Here is an 11,288-nt window from a genome sequence, read left to right on the forward strand (position 1 = left end):
AATATGGTGACTGTTTTTTTTGTTTGTTCGAGGAGAGAGAAGAGAGAAAATGAGAGTGAAAACTGTTAGAAATTTTTTTTGAAAATGAACTGCTAAGTTGAATTGGTGAAAAACAACACAGCAACAGCCTTTATATAACAGCTGGTATGACAATCCGGGATTGTCATACCGATTGTCATACCAGGCAAAAAGAAAAAAAATAAATAACAGAATGAGTATTAAAATTATAACTGGTATGACAATCTGATAGTCATACCGATTGTCATACCAGTACAAAATAAAACAATATAATTCTGATATTAATTTTATTACTGGCATGACAATCAATAGTCATACCGATTGTCTTGCCAGTTATAAAATTAATCTGATTTTAAAATAAGCAATCATTATTACTAAAATGACTTTCAGCAAGACAATTTCAATTGTCTTGCCGATTGTCTTTCTAGAATAAGATAAAATAAGCATTAACAGATTTATATTTTCATGTTTACTGAAATGATTTTCAGCAAGACAATTTTAATTGTCTTGCCGATTGTCTTTGCAGTAGAAAAACAAAATGAATATGTACAGACAACTATTAATGTACTGAAGCTATATTTCATAATAGTACAACTGAAATAAACACTTAAAATTTTCACAGAGACAAAGACAATATTTCAGAATTAATTATTTTTATTCTAAAAATAGATTTCTGTTGAATTTTAGCAAATAAAATTCATAGAAAAATATCTTTAGAGGAAATAAAATATTCTGAGATATTTTAAATTAACAAGTAGAGTAAATAACATAGATAAGATAATATATATTACATAGAAATAAGCAAGAAATATGATAAAATGATAAAATAAATTTGCAAATGAATTTTTCATTTATGAAAAATTCATTTGTAAATTCATTCAAGAACAGATTCCAGATATTAATTAAATTAATCACAAAAACTATTTAACATGCCCAATTTACCAACTAATCTGGTAAATGTGGATTCATCAAGTGGTTTAGTGAAAATATCTGCTATTTGTTCTTCTGTTGGAACAAAAAATAGTTCAACAGTACCATTCATGACGTGCTCTCTAATAAAATGATACCTGATGTCAATGTGCTTTGTCCTCGAGTGCTGCACAGGGTTGTTGGTGATGGCTATTGCACTTGTGTTGTCACATAAAATAGGAATCTTGTTCAATACAGAGCCATAGTCTCGTAGTTGGTTCCTAATCCACAAGATCTGAGCACAGCAGCTTCCAGCAGCAATATATTCAGCCTCGGCCGTTGAGTTGGAAACTGTTTGCTGTTTCTTGCTGTACCATGAGACTAGCCTGCTTCCTAAGAATTGACAACTTCCTGAGGTGCTTTTCCTATCAACAACACTTCCTGCATAATCTGAATCTGTATATCCGACAAGGTTAAAACCAGATTCTTTAGGGTACCAAATACCTAGATTTGGTGTTCCCTTAAGATATCTTAAGATTCGTTTAACAGCAACGAGATGAATATCTCTAGGATCCGCTTGGAACCTTGCACATAGGCATGTAGCATACATAATATCTGGTCTACTTGCAGTAAGATAGAGTAACGAGCCAATCATACCTCTGTAGCTTGTGACATCTACCTTAATGGAGTTTTCACATGGTCCAAGCTTGACAGCTGTAGTTGATGGAGTCCTTGCTGATGCAGAATCCTCCAGATTGTATTTTTTGAGGAGTTCCTTGAGATACTTGGATTGACAAATAAATGTTCCGTCTAACCTTTGATTTACTTGTAATCCAAGAAAGAACTTCAGCTCTCCCATCATGCTCATTTCAAACTTGCTGTGCATTAACTTAGCAAATCTCTTACAGAGATTATCATTAGTAGACCCAAATATTATATCATCCACATAGACTTGGACTAATATAGTATCATTCTTATGTTTTTTAGAAAAGAGAGTTTTGTCTATGACACCTCTAATAAAGCTATTTTCAATAAGAAATTCAGAGAGAGTGTCATACCATTTTCTTGGTGACTGTTTTAGCCCATAGATAGCCTTAAAAAGAAAGAAGACAAAATCCATATGATCTGGATCTTCAAAACCAGGAGGTTGCTCTACATATACCTCTTCATCCAGCTTTCCATTCAGAAAGGCGCTCTTGACATCCATTTGATAAACTTTAAAGTTTGAAAATGCTGCGAATGCCAGAAATATCCTGATGGCCTCAAGTCTAGCCACTGGAGCATAGGTTTCATCATAATCAATACCTTCAGCTTGAGAATACCCTTTAGCTACCAGTCTTGCTTTGTTTCTTGTAACCACACCATCTTCATCTAGTTTATTCCTGAATACCCACCTTGTACCAACAGCTTTCTTGTGTACAGGCCTAGGTACCAGTTTCCAGACTTGTTGACTTTCAAACTGATTGAGTTCATCTTGCATAGCAATCACCCAATCTGGATCAGTCAGTGCTTCTTCAATTTTCTTAGGTTCCATCTCAGAAAGAAATCCTGAGAACAGACACTCATTTTGAGTAGCACGTCTAGTTCTGACTCCAACATCTGGATCACCAATAATCAACTCAAAAGGGTGAGCTTTATTCCAGACAGTCTGTCTTGGAAGATTTGATCTTGATGATTCGCCTTGAAATTCATTGTGATGTTGTGTCCTACTAGATGATCCTTCAGCATCTCCCCCTGAGTTGTTGCCATGTTGACTTGAAGATTCTCCGTCAGTAGCAGTGGTATTTCCATTGTTTCCAGAGTTTCCATCACTATTACCTTGAGTATTATCAGGATTAACAGGTTCTTCAACAGCAACAACCTCAGGTTCTTGACCATGTTCTGACTCTGAATCTGACGTATCATCAAACTTCAGTTTCTTAGAAGGATCTTCAGTTTGGATACTAGGGAGTTTAGTGTCATCAAATGTAACATTGACACTTTCAGTTACTTTGTGTTGATCAATGATATACACTCTATATGATCTTCTTCCATATCCAACAAAAATACCCTCATATGCCTTTGCCTCGAACTTACCACGACGATCATCTCCATCCTTGAGCACGAAGCATCTGGCACCAAATACATGAAAGTATTTGATAGAAGGTTTCTGTTCATTCAAAATCTCATAAGGAGTTTTCATGAAGTCTTTGTTGATTAGAGTTCGATTCTGAGTATAACATGCAGTATTGACAGCTTCAGCCCAAAAGTACATTGGAAGACCTGATTCATTTAACATCGTTCTTGCAGCTTCAATCAATGTACGATTCTTCCTTTCTACCACTCCATTTTGCTGAGGGGTTCTAGGAGCTGAAAATTGTCTGGTAATCCCTTTGTCTGTACAGAATCCATTTAGAAGTGCATTCTTGAATTCTGTTCCATTATCTGACCTTATTGCTCTAACAGGGACGTTAGAATCTAACTCAATCATCTTGATATGATCAATCACAACTTGTGGTGTTTCATCCTTAGAGTGAAGAAATAAAACCCACGTATACTTGGAATAGTCATCAACTATCACAAGACAGTAACACTTCTTTGACATAGAAAGGATATTAACTGGACCAAATAAATCCATGTGCAATAATTGCAGAACACCAGTTATGGAAGATGTGTCAGTGCCTTTGTGACTTGCTTTCTTTGACTTTCCTTTCTGGCAAGCCTCACATAGTCCTTCTGGAGAGAATTCCAGCTGAGGCAGACCTCTTACCAATTCTCTTTTGACAAGAGAATTCATTGTCTTGAAATTGAGATGGGAAAGTCTCTTGTGCCATAGCCAACTCTCATTTGACGATGCTTTTGCATAGAAACAATTGACTTCAAGATTGCTTCCAGAGTTCATGTCAGCTACGAACAGATTTCCTTTCCGTATTCCCATTAAGGAGGGTTTTTCATTTTTCTTGTGCAGAATCTGACACTTCAGCTTGTCGAATAAAACATTGTAGCCGTTGTCACAGAACTGACTAATGCTAAGCAGATTGTGTTCAAGTCCTTGCACAAGATATACATTTTCAATGATAACATTTCCAGCTTGCAAACAGCCATATCCCTCCGTTAAACCTTTGCTGTTATCTCCAAAGGTAACCACTGGGCCAGCTTTCTCAACCACATTTGATAGCAGGGCTCTATCTCCGGTCATATGTCTTGACGATCCACTGTCAAGAATCCACACTACCGGTTGTACCTGTTTAATGCCCTCTTTTCTTGACGATGAGGTGCTTGCATCACTAGCCATGAGAGCAAGATTCCCAACTTCTTCATCTTCACTGTCAGTATCATCCCAGCTTCTTCCCTTTGCCAGGTACGCCCTTTCAGATTTACTCTTCTGATTAGAATCGTAAGAGTTCTTCCTTGCTTGTTTTGGCTTCCTGCATTCTGTGGCAAAGTGTCCCAACTCATTACAGTTGAAGCATCGAATGGTGCTTCGATCAACCATCCCTGTTTTATACCCACCACTGCTGGTGTTAGAGGATGAAGATCCACCTTTCTGGAATCTGTTGTAGTTGGACTTGTACTTGAACTTGGGATTCCTTTTGAATCTGACATTTGAGAATCTCTTGACAATCAGGGCCATTGACTCATCCTCCAATTGCTCCAGTTCTTCCAAGGAATAATAATCATCTCCTGATTGATTTGTAGTAGGTGAATCAAATTCTGCTACTATCACATTATCTTCAACCTTGGAAGACTGTACCATTCTATCTGACTGTTGAGATTGTTGTTGATATAGTGGTTGTTGTTGTTGTTGTTCATCAGCTACCAGAGCAGTAGACGTGCTGACCACTCTTCCTTTCCCGTAAACTTCCTTCTGCTGAATCTGCTCCAACTCATAAGTCTTTAACACACCATATAGCCTTTCCAAAGAAATCTCACTCAGATCTCTTGCTTCTCTTATGGCAGTGATTCTATGTTCGAGATGAGTTGGCAGTGTTAAAAGGAACTTTTTATTGACCTCCCTGATGGAATAGTATTTACCATTAATGTTCAGGTTGTTGATCAATGCATTGTACCTCTCAAACACTTCAGTGATTCCTTCTCCTGGATTAGATTTAAAGTATTCATACTCAGAGGTTAGGATTTCTAGTTTGTTCTCCCTAACTTCCTCTGTGCCTTCATTAATAATCTCAATAGTTTCCCAGATATGTTTAGAATCTTTACAATTCATCACATGTCTGTTCATTAGGGGATTAAGGGAATCTACTAAGATTAATTGAAGGCTAGCATCCAGGGAAGCTTCTTCTATTTCAGCAGGAGAGAAGTCCTCAGGATCCTTCACATAAGTTCTCGCTTTGGTGATCACCACATCATTCTCTATTACCTCTGGTTCAATAACCATAGGAATTTTTGGACCCTTCTTCAACACTTGCAAATATTTGGGATTAGCAACCTGTAAAAACAGTAGCATCTTCTTCTTCCACATCACATAATTTTCTTTATCGAAAAGTGGAATTTTAACGGTTCCAACTTTTTGTGTAGTCATTATGAATTTTTGAGTGAATAAAAATTCAAGAAGTGAAAGAAACACAAAAGTCTAGGATCTTGATTTGTACGTTAATCAGAAGGCTCTGATACCAATTGTTAGGTCCCAATTTGTTTGTAGAAGGGGGGGTTGAATGCAAACAATACCGTTTCGTCGAATAAAATGCGGAATAAAATTGTGAAACAAAATTCAAGTTAAATAAAACTTTTATTAAACTTGAAAGGTGTTACAACTACGGTATCGATTACAAGGGATTAATCTCAAATCAATTATTACAAATTTAGAATAAATTCGACATGAACTTTTTCTATTTTTGTAATTAAAAGATCAAATGCTAAAAGCGATTTGAGATTAAGTTCTAGGGATTTTAATCCGCTAGATTGATATACAAGAACAAGATAAGTAATTCTAGTGGTTTGGATTTAACATTAACAAACTAGAATATTTGATCTTGAATAAGCAGATGAATGATGAAATATTTTCTTTTGTTTTCTGCTGTGTTTTCTTGTTCTGTATGTGCTGCTCTGTTTTTGCTGAGTAGTCAGTTGATATTGTCTTCTGCTTTCTTTTAATCAATCACAGCCGAAGTTGTTGAACTGGTGTGACAATCTATTTGAGCTTGAAAGACTTTCGGTGAGACAATCTATTAGAGCTAGGAAGACAATTAAAATGAACTAGCAAGACTTTCGGTATGACTATTGATTGTCATACCGATTGTCATAGTAGTACAATTGAAATTGTTTTTCTGAATACATAATTGATTTTAATCTAATTGAAAATTCTATCAATACAATCAACTGAATTAGCAAGACATTCGGTATGACTATCAATTGTCATACCGATTGTCATACTAGTACAATCAGTTGTCTTTTTAGAATTATCACAGATTTTAATCAATTAACATTCTGAAAATCCTCATTATTAATTCTAAATTAATTAATCAATTTAATTCAATTAATCAATAAATTAATCCTTGCAGATTTAATTTATTCTCTTAATTAAATTATATGACTTAATTAATTAATAGTGAATTAATACTATCCCTGAGCAGCATCCATTCTTCTGACAATCTTCTGAAAGTCTCTGAGACTTATGAATCAATTCCGTCACTTCAATGCTGACACTCGATGTACTGTCTGGTTCATGAGTGACTAACTTTCGTGACGTTTCTTCATGTCTTGACTTTGTTGTTCTGATTGAATCCTTGTAATAAATGATACCTTGACGAGATCTCTGTCACTTGATTAAATCCACGATCTTGATTTATATCACTGAGGCATGATCAAATTCTTGAACTTCTTCCAGTGAATCTTCAAGTCTGCAGATGAACAATGTTTCTTTATTCTTTGACAGATGTTACTTTGTGAGATCTCTCTGATGCTTGATCCACTATTTACTTATTACATTCTTATTTGAGTTGAGTTAAATACTCGAATAAACGAGTAGGCTATGACATATGCCTTTCAAACAAGTACGAAGGGAGACGTAGAAGAAATACTAACATTATATTATAATAATGATGTTTTGAAAACAGATACAAGTGATTTAGCAGGTATGCATAACAGGATAACAGGTGGAAGTTACAATCATGCACCAAAAACCAAGGAGTTTTTCAAGGATATTATTACAGGATAAAGAAAGAAGACTGTAGTAATTTTAAAACCCTTAGTAAAGGAAGGAGCATGTTCTAATCCTTTCGAGTAAGATTGTAATAACTCTTGTTATTTCAACATGTAATATTAGAGTAATCTTATGGCCCGAACGAAGTTTGGTGACTATGTTTCTACGGCCCAATAAAAATTGGTGACTGTAATATATGTTTCTACGGCCCAATGAAAATTGGTGACCGTAATATATGTTTCTACGGCCCAATGAAAATTGGTGATTGTAATATATGTTTCTACGGCCCTAGCATTACTCTAAAATAAATTACTATATTTTACACTTCTTTGTAGCACGTTAATTTGCAGAAAGGTCTTTGATTCATTAAAGGCCAAATTTCAAAGTTCAGATACATAACTGTATTAATCTGAATGTGACTTAAAATCCATAGTTCTAAGTTTCTTTTTCAGGGTCTACCTGATTATACTTGGGCAACCGTTCACTTCGGCATGGTGCACCAGTTTTGATCTAAACAAGAACGACAAAAATCAATAGAAGTATTAATTAAAGTCTAATAACACAAATATAGCTTAACAATATTTTTATCAAACCTGTCCACTGGCCAAACCATGTCCACTGGCCAAACCTACAGATAGATCTTCAATGAAGCCATCCCCACCCAGCAGCAATTTGGAATCAAAAGCATCTTGTATTGATTTAGTTACTGTGCCTACCTGATTAACCTGCATATAGTTTGTGGAATGAAGCTATAGTACAACAGCAACATAGCATTAAAATCTGCCACTTGCTCAAATATAACGGTAGGGCTACACTATACTAACAAGTAACAAAACTGCATTCGGAGAACATATTACATATTGGAAGTGCTCATGCAAGACACTGGCAGGCATAGAAAGGGCTTCATGAGGTATAAAAGTCCTCAGTGGAATTTGATATTGTCCCTTCCACGGTATGTGGAATATGTGCCAGTGCCATAGTTCAGGAAAATGTTCTCGTATAAATTCCTAAACTATTTAGTTTATGCAAAAGGTAACCACCGATTAGAAGATAATAGTTACATGCATAATAAGAAGAAATCAGGCATGAAAAACTCCACTTGTACAAATAACTCATCTGCAAAGATCAAATTTTAATTACCTTTAGTAGCAAACCATTGCATGCCTCTTTCTGAATATCTTCAGCAATTTTCTTTGGATTTGTGACCAACAAGTCATCTCCTACTATCTGGATATCTACTGATGACTGCAGCGAAGACCAGGAGCTCCAATCATCTTGGTCAAAAGGATCTTCAATGGACACTATTGGAAATTCTTTAACAAAATCTTTGTAAAGTTCACATAGACTTTGAGCAGCAAGCACATGAGCACCATCATTTGATTATTTTTGCAATTGAGATCATATTTGGCATCTTTTGTCAAAAACTCGGAGGCGGCAACATCCATTCCAATTTTGATCTGCATAGTTAGGCAATTCTAACTACAAGCAGTAGAAGTCCTTCCCTACAATCCAGAACACCGGGTGTGAAACCTCCTTCATCTCCAACATTGCAGGCATCCTGTCCAAAGCCTTGAGGATGCCCTTCAGACTTCAGTACATGGTATACTGTTTTGACAAAGTTCACCATAAACAAACATTAAGACATACTGCTCCACTCATTACACCGAATGCAAAAAATAATGTCAGTTGTCTATAGCCTTTTCCATTAAATGAGCCCTGACCATGAAAAATTCAAATTTGATTACGGAAGTAAGGGCTTTGAAGAGTCTGACATATATATACAGTACATGTTTAGAGGACTTGGAACAGCTAGCTTTTGTATCTTGGAAAGCATGAGATATAACTAGCCTGCTAACCTTCACTACCCATACGGAGTGCCTCGGAAAATGAGTTTTCTCCTACTGGTAGGTAGGATCATGAACTCGTGCATGGCCAAATTGTTTCCAGCATGGCTACCCCCATTAAACACATTGAATGCTGGAAATGGCATCACCAGTTCTTTAGTTCCAGAAATTTCTTGAATGTGCTTGTACAGGGGTATTCCCTTTGCTCCTGCACCAGCTCTACACACACTTAAGGATACTCCAAGTATGAAATGAAATTAGCACCCAGCTTTGACTTGTTGGGAGTTCCATCAATCTCCAACATAATGGAATCAAAATCAGCTTAATTCCTTTACATGGACAAAAGTAATTTTTTTCCCACGTAAGGTATACATATTTAGTTTGACAAAGATCTGCAAAAAAAATCAAAGAGAAACTGAGAACAGAAACCTCATTCTGTATTTGGGAAACAGAGAAATAGACATACAAATACATAAACATTTATAACAAAATTGCCCCTGGCTGCAACTGAATGACAAAAAAGTTGCTTCTGCATATTACAGTCACCTCAGATTCGCCATTTGTTCCTCCATTTCCATTATTATCTCAGGACACTAAAGCTTTGATAGAGATAAGCTCTGGTGAGTGTGCTATTAGGAACAAGAAAAAACTTTGAAGGCATAAAACAAAAACATGTCAATTCTTGTTTAGTATCTTTTCAGGGGCAAAACAGAAAAGTAAACTGAAAACTATTCGTCACTGGAAAATGTCACTGGAAAATGTGAGCGTGCATAAAGTTTTAGCTTTTTGGACCAAACAAATTGGTAACCATAAAAAAATATCATTAGTAAAATATCTCTTTCTCTCTGTGTATATATATAGGTAACACTGTATGTAGGATCCTATTATATAGAGAATCATGAAAAATTATTATTTAAAAAATATGAAACACATAATTTATATTATTTTTTATCATATATAGTTATATATTTTAATTATCAAGTTAATATCGAAGTTACACAATTTTTTATTTAAAAAATCATTAAAATTATTAAAAAAGTTTAAATTGGTTCTATAGCAGAATCACAATAGAATGACACTTATTAAAAATTATTACAGTGTAGAATCAAATTTAAAATCAAGTAATTTTATCAAATTTTAATTGTTAAATTTTTTATTCTAGATTAGCATCAAATTTTATATTTTTTAAAATAAAAATTTTATAATTTGTGATTAGATTTTAAAATAAAAACAATGATCCTCCACGGTTCTCCGTACAAGATAGTTATCCCCAAACTAAAGGCCTATATATATATATATATATAAGAACAAGACGATAATTAGTGAGATTAAAAAGTCTCATTGAAAAAACTAAAATATCCCTATTTTTAATTTTTATATAAAAGATTTGTTTTGTGGGAATCGAACTCGAGATATTTCATTCACCTATATAACCTCATACCACTACACCATAATGTCACAAGTGTTTTTTATCATACACATAATATGTAAGTGTGGTAAATCAATATTTTATTTAACTTTAAAGATAGTTACTTGAATTTCCCAAAAAAAATAGTTATTTTAATATTTGTACAGTTAATTTTAAAGAATTAATACAAAATTAGACATAGTACACAAATGAATTATTATCTTATTCATTAATCTTTTTTAAGTTTGAAAATGTATCTCATATATTTTTAACATAAAATAATTAAAATATACATATATATTTTTTAAAGAAAATATTGAAAATAGAATCGCTTATATATAAATAATCTATAATGGTATTACATATTTAGATGAGTTCAAATTATAAGGAGTCAAAATATTTTATTTTATTCCAATTTAAAATTAGAACTTGGCCCATTCTTCAAAAAATACTCGAAATTTGACTACATGACCCGGCCGAAAAACATTGTCGCATTCTACGTTTAGTAAATTTAAATTACAAGTTCGACGAGAATATCTTACCCATAATGCGATTTCTTTTAATATCTTATGTTAATATAAATTAATGTGTTTGAGGTGTTTATAAGATCAAGTCAATTAATTATTTATATTAAAATTACTAACTTCACTAGTAGCGCATTATTGTTTTTGGGACTTGTCCGAATTTTAAAAATATTCGAAATTTGATATGAGATCTCACGAGATTTTTTAAAACTGCGATGATATATTAAATTGATTTATTTTTTATTTTCCGCTTAAAAAACTAGCTTTTAAAAAAGTCTAGATAAATAATATTCATTGATCAAGATAATATTTACAAATATTTTGAATGACTTTTATATTTGAATTATTCAAATAAAAGTTATATTCATACTATATTGTAACATTTGATTCAATGTATTTTATACTATTTAAAGAAAAATATATATTGTTCAATAATCTGAATGAAT

At 33.8% G+C, this 11,288-nt stretch overlaps 1 pseudogene; it reads right to left on the reverse strand.

The window, feature by feature from the left end:
• LOC141718560 (enolase 1, chloroplastic-like) overlaps positions 1–10,864 on the reverse strand; it is a 99,336-nt pseudogene extending 88,472 nt beyond the window's left edge.
• Between the last annotated feature and the right edge of the window lie 424 nt (positions 10,865–11,288).

This window comes from Apium graveolens, chromosome 4 (genome assembly GCF_009905375.1).
Source record: "Apium graveolens cultivar Ventura chromosome 4, ASM990537v1, whole genome shotgun sequence".
NCBI classification, from domain to species: Eukaryota; Viridiplantae; Streptophyta; class Magnoliopsida; order Apiales; family Apiaceae; genus Apium; species Apium graveolens.